Source organism: Serinus canaria, chromosome 1A (genome assembly GCF_022539315.1).
Source record: "Serinus canaria isolate serCan28SL12 chromosome 1A, serCan2020, whole genome shotgun sequence".
Taxonomy (NCBI): Eukaryota; Metazoa; Chordata; class Aves; order Passeriformes; family Fringillidae; genus Serinus; species Serinus canaria.
Genome location: NC_066314.1, coordinates 30,380,664 through 30,386,663, shown reverse-complemented (window position 1 = coordinate 30,386,663; position 6,000 = coordinate 30,380,664).

The window sequence follows — 6,000 nt, the reverse complement described above, 5'->3', positions numbered from 1 at the left end:
TTTGTGTGCTTTTTTTTTCCTATTACTTAAATAAAAACCTTGCTCCCCTAAATAAAGTCCTTTCTGTTTGGAGGTAGAGTGGTAGAAAGTGAAACACTTGATTAATATATTCCTAGGCAATTTCCCACCAGCACAACCAGAGATACGATTGTTTTTCATAATAATCTTTTCCCTCAATAACTCTTAGTAGAGGTTCCCTTTAAACCTGCCATGGCTGAGCCCTGGCAGTCCTCAAGAGCAGTTGGTTTTACCATGCTTTTTTAGGTATGTAAATGAAGTTGTTTTAACTATATATTGCTGTATTCCTTAAGGAAAAAAATTAAAAGTTAACTGTTTTTAAAAATCCAAACAGTGAAAACCATCCCATTGACTTCAAAACTTTTATGGGTCTAATTTTCTCATTCTATTTCCTTTCAATATTTTGTAGTTATACTAAATTAATTTTTAAATGAAACAGCATCTAAAAAGTGTTAAAAGGGTTCCCCCCCCTCCACCCGCCCTTTCTTAGGCAATAAACATCTTGAGACTTCACAACCGGTCTCTCATTTGTTTTGTTAAAACACATCTTTACTACCTCTTTCAGCTAACATGAAAAGATGCAAGCATTTCGCTATCCTAAAAGCTTTTCGCTGTGCTGAGCTCAGAGGAATAGACAGACTTGAATGTAACAGTGATGCTCTTAAAAGGTAATTACCAAGGCGCTTTCTGGAAGGATTAGTGCCATTTAATATGCTGATTAATCAGGTTCTAAATAGTGAATTTGTAAAATCAAAAGCAGTTAATACCTGAAGTGTGTTTAATTGTACAAACAGAATTCTTTTCAGAAAGAAAACGTGTTTGGTAACATCTTCATTGCCTACCTATTCTGTCTGGCCGAATTAATTTAAGGGTTTTCTTATTCTGTCAGCAACAAACAAGCACCCCGCACACGTCAGTGGGAGCGCGGCCGGACTGCTGTGTCCCGGAGGGCACCGCAGGGACCGCGACACCAGGGATCGTGAATGGGCTGGCACCGCGCCCCCGCTCGCTGCCAGCGCCCCGGGCACTCAGAGATAATCGGGTGGCTCTCATTACTGCTGGGCCTTGGAAAGGGCTCCTAAAGCTTCTTAGGACCTCTCAGTAGAAGGCAACCTCCAAAAGCAAATAAATAGCAGATTATTACCTTATAAGTGCCAGTTAGAATTATTATTCACTGTAACATAGGAGTGCTCTGCCTCTTTCTTAAAAGCAAACATAATTTGCCAATGCTTCTTAAGCGGATTGTGACACCCACATCTTCTGGTGAATTTAATCAAATTGTCAAATGTTCCTTTGGGTGAACAGATTCCAAACTTTCCCCTGTGCTGTGGCTAAAGCAGGGCACTTCTCTGGTTTGTCACTCATACACCTACTTTTATCTGAATTTTCTTGCACTTCTTTATGGCAATATAATTTTCAAAGTACACTTCACTATATATATGGATTTAATGTGTTGTACAAATAATATCCAGAAAACACTGTGCTCCTGTCTTTTGTGACTTCAGGTATAGGAGTAGACTGATAGAATTAAAAGACCCTCACACTCTTAAAATTAAACAGCTCTATAATTGTTTGCGGAGTGGAGGCCTACATTACTTCTGGTCTCTATTTCTAATATCTACAAGTTGCATTTATTATTTGCTGTCCTTTGGTATGTTTACAATCTTTACTAATTATAAATATATATAAACTACTTTTTTACCCACTCTTCAAGGCTGCAAATTAAAACAAAGAAGACAAGCCTTGGCATCAGGAGCTGGACTTCGATGATCCCTGTGTGTCCCTGCCAACTCAGGATATTCTAATTCTATGATCCTACATGACATTTTTCACCAGTGTCTCTCCAGACCCTTTGTTGGTCTTTATTGAAGTTTTCAGCTGAAAATTTGATATGTGATGGATCAGTTAGGGGGAAAAAAAAACAAAAAAAACAAAACAAAACAAAAACCAAATCACCACATCAGATTTGATGATACAGTCTACTGACCACTCTGCTTAATTTACCAGAATGGACCAAATTTATTTCCAAAATAATTCACCAAATCCATAGCAGCTGTAGGACTGTGTTAAGGTCACTGGTAGACAATATGAAATAACACTATTAACTCTGGGACAGAACAGCATCTTTCTGATGATGAGAAATGCATAGGCTTTTCTTTCATGTGGAGAAATACAGGCTTTTTAAAACCACGCAATAAAACACCGATTAGTGTTACCCTCCTTACTTGACAGTTTGTTTGTTTGTTTGTGCTTTTTTTTTTTTTTTACTGTATGTGTGGCAATAACAATATTCCAGGTTTAGCATCAAAGAGACTCAAAGTTGCAGCTGTATAACAATTTGGTGAGTTTGGAAGAGTGAAGCAAAGGTTTCTCATCTGGGAACTTCTAACGCCTCAGCAAGGAGGATGTTTCTATCAACACTGCAAATCACAGAAATCCATGGGGTGCAGCAGGATTTGCAGGTTTTTCTGCCAGGCTGTTGAGCCTGAGGCTGACAAAGACGGTCTCAGTTGTGCTTGGACTAGTTGTGCTTGGAACCCACTGTACTTGTGACAAAAACACATGCAGTACATGTAGTTAAATATCATGTGCATCGAAAGTTAAATTACATATAAAACATCTTTATGTGTAGATATGAATTTACAGGTGCAATACACGAATGAGTGTCTGAGCATTCAAATCAAGAAACCAGGACAAAATTGTGCATTAAAGAACTGTAGCATGCATGCAAACTTTGTGGCTTTAGACAAGTTTTAGACAGCACTAGAAATGGAAGAACCTAAAGTACGAGCCCTGATGCATGCTGTCAGGTTTGTTTTCAACTATTTTTCAAATTTTGAGCCCCTACACATTATTTACTGGCATTATGAAACTCTGCCAGGCTTCTGAAAATGAGCTTGTTTTTCTTGTACTGCAGGTTCCATGATCATTTATACCACACCTGTGCATTACTGGAGTAAATGGAAATGCACATTGGAGATAGATCAAGTATGAATACACAACTGCATGCTGCCAAACTGGACAGTAAGATTTTTAATTCTAGCTTTTTTTGAGCTACAGATCGATCCATTCTGCATAAAGCAAAACCAGGGGAGACAACATTTGAGACAGCAAGGCTTCAAGATCAAAGATGTCTACAGAAAAAAAATCTGAATTCATTTGAAGAGGCAGAGTGAGGTTTTTTAAGTTCAAGGGACTGTTATGTTTCTAGACCCAGACTCAGTGCACAAAGACTGGATTTACCACCACATTAAATTGTACTCTTTAGGGCACAATGTATTTAACACACTTTTTTCAGAGGTAACAACCATTTAAGGTGCACCTAGGACCCCTAATGCCTTGCTGCTGTTTCATATTATGGCAGCCAGTGTTACTTGTGGGGCCAAATGACAAACCAAACAAATGAACAGAGGTTAAAATAACTCTAACAAAAAAAATCATGATCTGGCTTCATCTAAAGCACCACAAGCAGCTGTGCTCACACTGTGCAAAAGGTGGTTAGGGCAGGTCTGAGCAGGCAATGTGCTGGATGGGAAAATCTGAAGCCACGGCTGCTTGAGAAAATTGTGTGGGGAGCTATTCACAGGGATACTTATTCTGTTTGCTCTCCACTGCCTCACCCTGTCAACTGGAAAACTTGTCTATAAGTATGGAAAGGTCCTCAGGCCACAGGCAAAAGGTTATTCAGGCACACCTGCTCTGCTGAGGGAGAAGTGCTAGAGACAGCTTAGGGAAACATGCTCAGAATGCTGGCAGCTATAATGATTTTCCCATCCACTCTATTCAGCTTTGTTACAAGTCTAACACTCAAGTCTAGTTCAGAAAGGGTCCTCGCCATCCATCTTACCGGGCTTAGAGTTCTGTGTCCAAACCTCCTTCTTAAATACATGCTTCTTAAATACATGTCTTTGAGTAAATGACACTTTTCAGTAGTCCAGCTCTGGTGATCAGTGTATGCTCCTAAATAAAGATAACAACAAAGGACTCTTTGCATTTGCAAAGCAGTTTCCCTGGTAGAATTATTCATTTCTGTGAACTGCTTTTACATATTTTATAATTAATTATACACCTAATTTTATCTGTTTAAGAAAATTAGAGAATAAAGTATTTGGAAAGCAACAGAATAAGTTCAAGATATTTATAATGCAAGAGAAGTCAGGCAGCTATACCTAAAAATTTTGAACAAAATTCTACCCTTTTCTATTTAGACAGTCACATTTAGTTTTAACTTTGAATGCTCTCTTCTTTTTGATTTTAACATAATTTATGGTTTATTTTTTATGACATGCATTCATACACATGTGTAAAAAGAACATTTATTTATAATTTATGGCATTAATTTATATACTGAAATACACATAAGGCTAAGTTTTTTGGCTAGATCTCTTTTGATCCTAGTTTTAAATGGTATTATTTTACAAATAAGATGCTAGTCCAAGGGTTTAACATTGCCCCAGGAGAATTAGTCTCTGAGGAACACATTGCTCACAGCTGCAGTGAAATATCCATCACTGAAAACTTCAACACTTTTAATTCTATCTCAGTGACATCAGTGGGATATCTAAAATATTACTCACATATGGTACCCAGTAAGGGCATGCATGATTTTATCAAAATTCTAGAAAAGTAATTTTGCGTTTATCATTAGCAGTTTTTTCTAACAAAAAATCAGAACAAAAAATATTACTGTCGTAACATGATGTATTAGTGGTGGAATTTTTTTTCATTATAATTACTATAAGATTTAATTTTCCCAATGTTTAAAATTATCAGCAAACCTCTTCCTGTTTACTTTAGTTTATAGCTTCTTTCCTTTAATCTCCCCCACAAAATTGGGAAATTCATACTGTAGCAGTAGCTTAGCCAACCTTACGGAGACTTTGCTGACTATTTCACAGAATCACTAGGTTGGAAGAGACCTTCAAGATCATTGAGTCCAACCCAGCCCTAACACCTCAACTAAACCATGTGTCACCGAGTGCCACATCCAGTCTTTTTTAAACACATAAGTCACTCAAAGGACAACTCAATTATTGAGCGTCTGCAACTCAGTGAAAGCCAGGGTTTCTTAATCACCACTGCCAGACTTGTGCCCAGCCTGACCACCCACATGTGTGATACCACTGCTTTGATTTTGACACTGCATGTGTGCACCAAGGTACATAATATCCCACACTGTGGCACTGTGCCTTTTCATCTTCAGATCCTCATACCTCAGATGTGGTAGGATGCTGACAGTGCTGTTGAAATCTTTTTAGAAGATTGCTTTTTCTAATGCTCAGGTCAGTTCTGTCCAAGGAGAATTGTACACTAAACTATTTGTCTTGTGGCAATGCTAATGCATTGCACCCTTGTATCCTATTTATTTCCTCTCCACAAGCTGAACAGCAACAGAAAACACAACTGCAAGGACAGTCCCTGAATCAGAAGTTCCTTCTTTGGAGATTACAGTACACTACCAGGAAAGAATCTGAAGACTCGACATATACAACAACTCTCCGCCCTGCTAAATATTTTGTTTTATAGATTAAAGAGTGTAGAGAGGTTAGTGAAAGGGTGAAATTAGTGAGAGGAGATTACCAGACTTCAAACATGTGAGGGAAAACAACAAAAGAAAAACTTCACAACTGAAAACATTATGGAAATCCACGCTGAGTGTTAGCTTAGCTTAACCTAGCAAAACTCCACTTGATAAAGTTACTTAGGGTAAAAAGAAGTACCATGACCATTAGGAAACTGACAAACCTCAGCTTCCCTGTGTTCACTGGCAGCTAACGGGGTATTTGAAAGTGACATCTCCATTTCAGAGACTTCCCAGACGGTGTTGCCTCAACGGCAGAGATGTTCAAGAGGCCCCAGAAACTTTTGCTTGCATAAGGTTCCCCAAAAGGATTCATACCAGAATACCTTGCATTTTCTTCTGATTCCATATTAACAAGATCAAAGCGAAGAGTGTGTTGCAGACCATTGTTCACCAATCTG